Source organism: Microtus ochrogaster, linkage group LG1 (assembly GCF_000317375.1).
Source record: "Microtus ochrogaster isolate Prairie Vole_2 linkage group LG1, MicOch1.0, whole genome shotgun sequence".
In the NCBI taxonomy this organism is placed as follows: domain Eukaryota; kingdom Metazoa; phylum Chordata; class Mammalia; order Rodentia; family Cricetidae; genus Microtus; species Microtus ochrogaster.
Window position 1 is genome coordinate 55,207,145 of NC_022027.1, and position 7,523 is coordinate 55,214,667.

The 7,523-nt window shown below is 48.9% G+C and overlaps 1 protein-coding gene across 5 annotated transcripts in view; it reads left to right on the forward strand.

Annotated features, from left to right (window-relative positions):
- Lrrc8d (leucine rich repeat containing 8 VRAC subunit D) overlaps window positions 1–7,523 on the forward strand; it is a 108,070-nt gene that overhangs the window by 96,446 nt on the left and 4,101 nt on the right. The window lies entirely within an intron of this gene.

Sequence of the window (7,523 nt, forward strand, 5' to 3'; positions counted from 1 at the left end):
GCGTGTGGGTGAGTTGCATGCCATGGCACACGCGTGTGGGTGAGTTGCATGCCATGGCACACGCGTAGAGGATAGCTGTAGGAATCACTTCTTTCTTTCCCCCTCTGGGTTCCAAGGGTTAAACTTGGGCTGTCAGTCTTAGCAGCAGGTGTCCTTTACCCACTGATCCATCTCACCAGCTCCCATGATCCTTGCTGTTTCTCTTGCCCGGCACCACATTGCAATTCCTGGCCATGCCTACCCCCATTCCCAGCCCTTGATTTTTGAGATCTAGAGGCCATTGTGTTCCAGTGGGAGCATTCAGCGTGTCTGCTTTGTCACGGTGGTGTTTTATCCTTTTTTCATCAACAGGAAAAGGAAAGGCTTAGGCTTCCCCGAAGAGATAGTAAGGCTGTGTGTACTCCTGTCTCATAGATAGTATGTGAGCTGAAGACAGATTGAGAACCCGAGCAAGCGAACACATTCTTACACTGTCGGTTCCATTTTAGCTCAGTGTCGTAGGGTTTCTCTCGCTGTGAAGAGACACCATGACTGTAGCAGCTCTTATGCCTACAGTTCAGAGGTTTAGTCCATTATCGTCAAGACGGGACATGATGGCATGCAGGCGGCCATGGTGCTGGATGGAGAAGGAGCTGATTGGCAGGTAATAGGAAGTGAACTGACCTAGGCATAGCTTGAGCATAGGAGACCTCAAAGCCCGCCTCCACAGTGACACAGTTCCTCCAAGGCCACACCTCCTAATCATGTCACTCCTTATGAGCTTGTGGGGCGATCACATTCAAACTACGCAGTTCTACTATTTCTTCATGATCCTACACAGGCTTCAAGGCTTGATGTCATTCTCACAACCCTTACCCTGATCTCTTATCCCCCATACCCTCCCACCCTCGCTCACTGTTGACTGTTTAGTTAATGTAAACTCTTTTACACTGACTTTAAAAGAATAAAACTAAAACTGTCTTGCTTTTCTCTGCCTCCCTGAAAGGAGTAATCAAGGGTTTGTACAGATAGGTGTGTTTCCCTTTAATTGTAGCTATCCTACAAACCAGATTTGTAGGTATAAATAATCAAGGCTCTGACTGTAGGATCCCTGAGGTATGCTAGCTTCCTTTTGATTGTACTGTCCATGGTATTATATCCTAGGATCCGTCCTGTGAGTTCTTTAAATATGAGTGAAGACAAAGTTCATTAATTTGTTTTAAAAGTATGCTGGGCCCCACAAGTGCACCACAGAAGTTATCAACCACTGAATGGTGATATCACTATAGTAATATTTACCCAACTAAGCATATAGAGTAAGCATTTGGTATGTATTTCTTTGGACTTTTATATATAACCTGCTCACTTTCCAAAGAGATTTGAAGGCTCATGAAAACGATCCAGTTTCTATAAAACTGTGTGACTCACAGTAAATGTGCAGGGATGGCACAGTAAAGGGACAGGGAGCAAATTGAGTGAGCGCTGCTCCTTCTCCCTCAGGTAGGTCATTGTGGAGTCATTTCTGCTCTCTTTGGCCCTTGCCTCTCATAAGATACCCACTTGACTCATCTGCTTCCTACAGCTCAAACCTAAAGTGCTGCTTGTATCTTTCACCCAAATAATGCACCAGTCCACCAGGCCCTAAACAATCTCACAGACGCAGATAGCATTTTTTTTTCTCGCCAGCTCCGCCTCAATCCACTCTTCAGTGGTTTGCCCCTGCCCTTAGTCTGATGCCATCAAATGAAGCCTTATAGCTTCCCCCCCCCCCAAGTGTGTCTCACTGTGTGCTCACTCTCCAAGCCCATGCCAAACCTGTTAGCTCCTTGGGTGTCCATCACCCTCCCCCACTTTCTATAGGCCTCTGCATATTCTGGGCCAGCCTGCTCTACACGCTTCACGTCTCCTTTCCTCTTTCTTCCTCCCTGATCTTGACAGTAAGAAACCCCACATCACCCTTCACATTGCCGTGCACCCAGGGAAGAGGCCAAAGCCTCCTAGGATCGGAATTTCTGCAATGTGAGAGCTCTCTTTAGGGAAAATACCAACCAAGTAGCGATCCAGACTGGTGTGGGGCCTGTGCAGAGAGAGGCAGGGCTGCCGCAGGGAAAGCTCACTCCACTGTCTGGTCGTTGGCCACCGCCTTTCCTCTTGGTGGCTCTTCACAAATCGTGACAGCGTGTATATCCAACCAAGTGTGAATGTGTGTGTTCTTCCCCTGCTCCGCACACTGTGAAAGGGGAAATAGATCTGGATTTGCCTCCCAAGTTTTCCCCAGGAATTTCCATTGTGTTTACACTTGAATGTGCAGATATGCTCCTTGGATGGCCAGGAAGTGATAAATGGATAGCTGGATAGATTCAGTTGTGGGATGCTCAGACGTGCTGGTGTGGGATGCTCAGATGTGCAACATTTACGTGAACTTGGTACGAGCCTGGTGTGGGAAGTCCTATATATGTGTTGCTTTTATTGGTTAATGAATAAAGAAGCTGCTTTCGGCTAATGGCTTAACAGAATATAGCCAGGCTGGAAATGATATATAGAGAGAAAAGGCAGAGTCAGGGAGAAACCATGTAGCCCCGCCAGAGACAGGTGCCAGATGGGACTTTACCTAAGCCACAGCCACAAGGTAATACACAGATTAATAGAAATGGATTAATTTAAGATAGAAAAGTTAACCAGAAATACGCTTAAGCTATTGGCCAAACAGTATTGCAAATAATATAGTTTTCGTGTGATTATTTCGAGTCAGGGCTGATGGGAAGCAAATGAGCAGTCTCCGCCTACAGAAGCCAAAGCCAAGTTGAGAACATCTGGGCTCCCTGGTTCTTTTATATAAGTTCATCATGTAAAACAAACTTGGCAACAAGTTTTATAGGATTTTTCAAATAAAACATGTTCTTCGACGTGGTACATCCTAACGCAGCTAAGTTTTGTCGAATGCTTTTGATATACCCGGCACTTGTATAGCCTGGCTTGACACAATGTTCTGCGTTATTGTCCACAGTAAAATTTGCCCAGGATGAGAGACATTTACTACCATCTCGTGGGCTCCTCTCATTCACAGTTCCTGTCCCACACATCCACGCAGGACACGAAGGGAGCCAGCGGCAGAAGGCTGCTTTCTGGCCTGTGGTGTAGTGTCACCTCTGATGTGCTAAGTCCCTCGGCTTCTGTCCCAGAGATCATGGGCTTATCGCTCTGTTAGCAGTCAGTTGGTCATTGTTTCTCCAGCTGCCTGCAGATGCCTGGCTGCTATGAGCTAACTTCAGAATAACCTGTGTTGTCCATTTGGACGTTGAGAGATGCCTGTCAGCGCCCATTGGTTTCATCTTGGTGTAATTACTAGTGACCTTTCTTGCTGGCAGCACTGGGCTTGGGTTCAGTATCTAATGAGCCTGCTCCTGGCATGTGGCTGGTTGCCTCTGTGGTTCATTCTTCCACTAGCCCGAGCTGTGCCCTGGGGACGTGCAGATAAAGTAAACCACCTGCTAGGAAAGGAGCTCACAGCAGCTGGAGGGAGCCTCGGGATACTGCCGAGGGCTAGGCAGATGTCGGGGCAACGGGTATATGATCATTTCAATCCCAGGAGCTAAGGTTTCCTAACGCACAACCCAGGAGCCTTTTAACTTCAATTTCCTATCAAAGGTGTGGAATTTGTGTGCCCACCTATCTTTCTCTAGTCTGCCTTTGAGAGGTTTTTAAGGCCAGCAGTGTAAGCATCTGACCGAAGTGCCCAGCATGTCTTGCCACACCTAGGGATCTGGCAGACTCAGGGGTCAGTGTCTAAGCAGATGTGTGTGAACAGGTGAACCTGGAGGCTTCCAGTCGCAGAGGTGACTGGAAAGGAGTTGTGAATGTCTGAGCTATGGAAAGCTGCAAGGTTTTCCATTTTGTTTTTCGGGTCCAGCTTCCGGCGCAAACCACGTTCACCTGTGTTCACAGGCGTCTGTTTACAAAGGCATGAGTGAGATGTAGGGGTGTAAGTTAGCAAAGCTCCCCTAACGGAGCCCCTTAGAAATGCTTGCTGGGTGTGGTGGCACACACCTGTCGCCCCAGCACTTACGGAGTGGAAGCAGGAGAATGAGGAGCTCAGGGCTATCTGAACTGTATGAGAACTAGCTAACAACCCTTCTGAAAACTAAAGGGGGGAGGGGGGAAAGAGTGGGAGGGAGGGAGGAAGGAGGAAGGAAGGAAGATGGACTGGTCAAATCAGGGTTCTGAAGACCTGACCGACCTCTTGTCTTTATGTAGTGATGCCCTTCTCTGGACCTTCGTTGAACTCAGATCCCTGATCTTTATATTTCTGCTGGGACATTTTCTCAGCAAGAGGACCTCTTTTTTCTTTTTCTTTTTTAAATGTGCACGAGTGTTTTGCGTGTGTGTCTGTGTGCCATGTGTGTACCTGGTACCCTCAGGTCAAAAGAGGGCATTAGATCCCCTGGCACTGGAGTTGCAGATGGCTGTGAGCCACCATGTGGGTGCTGGGAATCAAACCTGGGTTTTCTGAAAGAGCAGGCAGTGCTCTTAATCAACTGTGGACCCATCTCTACAGCCTACTTTTTTCTTTGTGCGCTCATGTGTGAGACTAATACATAACTCAGCTCAGAGAGGCCATCCTCCTGCCTCATCCCTCAGAGTGGGTTAAGTAAGGCATCTATCACTGCATATATAACTAATCATTAATTTATCACAGTTCCCGTTTAATCCGCCCAAACATGGCACATGGCAAATAATCTATATGTGGTGAATGAGGTTTCTGGCAGAGTGTTCCCTTGTGTGGGGCCATGGGGACTAAGTGTTCTTAAATTCACTGCCCTTTGTGATAATGAGAACCCAGTGGTTATCTGTGGCGAGACTTCCAGGTCTTTGTATTTATTGTTCCTTTGCCCAAAGCTGTGTCCCCCTACTGCAGCCCATCGTTCCATCTTCCCCTCCTTTGTTACGTTTGGGGTGTCCTGCTTGTGTGTTTGCACCTGCCGTGTCCTAGCTTCTCCCATACTTTGCGTTAATCCAGTCAGAGCAGTTCCCCTCCTTATAGTGTATCACCCCCAGCCCAGCCCAATTGAGCTGGAGGATGCTCAAGAGGAAGTGTGGTCTTCTGCATCCCTCCACCCGCTCTGGCCCCACGGTACCTGGCCCGCTGCTGAGTTCCTTGCATCCTGAGTGAAGGTCATAAAAGATTACCCTAGTGGCAGCGGTGATTACCTCAAAGCCAAGGGCAGCCATGAAGTCCCGTCTGCAGCGGCCAGCCATTGCTAACAAGGCTGACTCTGGCAAAGAGAGAGAAATCTGGAGATGAAAGATTCTGTTGCCTTTCTCTAATTAACACACGGAGGTAGGTCACTTTCTGGTTAGCACCGGGAGGTCGCTTAAGCTTTTTGTGCCTCGTGTTTTCCTGTAGTATTAGGCAGTAATAATTTAGCCTGAATCAGTGGGTTGTTTTGAGAACAGTTGAGCTTGTGTGGGAAAGCCGTTTGCACACTGGAGAGCACTGCACACATGAGAAGCCCTATCATCTGGTAGACGGACATTGCTTTGGCCTTAGATGCCAGTATCAACCCTTCAGTTTCCATGACTTAAACTCTGTGAGCTTGTTTCTGCTGTGAACACTTAAGGAGCCCAGGGTGGTGTTGAAGCCGTGGGGTGGTTTGAACGAGCATGGGTCCCATAGGCTCATATGTTTGAATGCTCAGACTACTTGGGAAGGGTTAGGACATGCAGCCTTGTTGGAGGAGGTGTGTCACTGGGGCCGGACTTGGAGCTTTAAAAGCCCCATGCCATTCCTGGGTAGACCCCCTACCCTGTGTTTCATGCTTGTAGATCAGAGGCAAGCTCTGAGCTCTCAGCTGCGGCACCACGCCTGCCTGCCTACTGCCACGCTCCCGGCCATGCCCCATTGTCATGGACTGACCTCTGAAACTGTAAGCAAGCCTCCTGTTAAATACTTTCTTTCAGTTGCCATGGTCATGGCGCTTTCTGTCACAGCGATAGAAAAGTAACTTAAGACAGCCTACAGAATATAAAAACTCTAGACTGCTCGTCATGGGTTTGTTTTCAGGGCCCCGTCCTGTATGAAAGTGGGGGACAGAGCCTGTGTGACTCTGCTCAGACAGTGCCTGGTATGTGGAAGGACGATGGCACGTGCTGGCTGGCTACTGTCACTGTCACTAAGTGCCCCCGTCTTCTTCCAGGGGTCAGAGTGGGTCATGGTGCGTACCAGGGTACGTTAGCTTGATTACTGTCAGCATGCTAGGAGCAGGGCAGGGAAGGCTGCGCTACACCTGGGAGCTCTTAAGTTCAGCAGGAGGAGGGTGGGGAGATGTCGGGGACAAACCCCGTGGTCGTGGCAGTGCAGACAGCCACTGGAAGTCATGTCCTCCTGAGCGTGGGTTGATGCCGGTCTTCATTTGGCGTTATCACTCTTGCTGGAGAGGGAGGAAGCCAGTGTGAAGTGGGCAGTTGCCCTGCTCCCTGCTACGACCTTCCAGGCTTTCAGCTTTCTCCGTCTACTGGGAAAAGGCCAGGCTCCTAGCTCCCCTGGTATGCTTGAAATGGGACTGAAGGTTTGACAGCTAGGAAACAGCACCACAAAACCCCGCGGTTCCTCTTGTGTGGCCGTTTTTCTCTTTCGTGATAAGGCCTGTCCTGGAGTTTTTATTCTCAGTCACAAGTTGCTTTGCAGGGGCAATTAATAGCTGTTCCCCCTCCCAATACTACACATACAATTAATAGCTGTTCCCCTCCCAATACTACACATACAGTTAATAGCTGTTCCCCTCCCAATACTACACATACAATTAATAGCTGTTCCCCCTCCCAATACTACACATACAATTAATAGCTGTTCCCCTCCCAATACTACACATATAGTTAGTAAATGTTCTCAGAATCTTTATACTTTAAGATGATGGTTAAAATTTCTTGCGTTATTTCATTGACCAAGCACCTACTATGTCAGAACAGGGAAAGGAAATGGCCATGGCCCCTGCCCTCGCCACGGCCCCTGCCCTCGCCACGGCCCCTGCCCTTACTGGACTGGTCAGACAAACTAGCTGTGAAGAGGGCAGTGTTGGGCAGAGCTACCGCTGCCTTCAGGAGCAATCCGCAGTGTGAACAGAGAGGAAAAGGAGACAGAAACCTGGCAGCTGAACAGATTGTGGAGGAAGAGTTCCAGGAAGAGAAAACTAGAGTCTGGGGGGCAACTGACGGGAAGTTTCCTAGCTGTGGGAGAGAGGTCTAACTGAAGGACCCGCTTCAAGGTGGAGGGCGGGCGAAGCTGAAGGATGTCAAAGCGTGACGGGGCTGTAAGAGACAAGTCAGCAGTCAGTGCTCTCGGGACAGTGGGACAGTACCGTCAACATTCATCTCTCCTTCAGTCCTCAGACCAAACATGAGCTGCTGTCGTATTTCTTTTACTCTGGCTTGCTGTAATTCCAGCAGCCCTTCTTCCTTCCTGTATTCCTAAGCCCGTCACGAAAGGTCAAAGACACGTAAGATACTCACAGGAAGTTCATAATAAAAGGGGTCTAAGTGGGCATGAC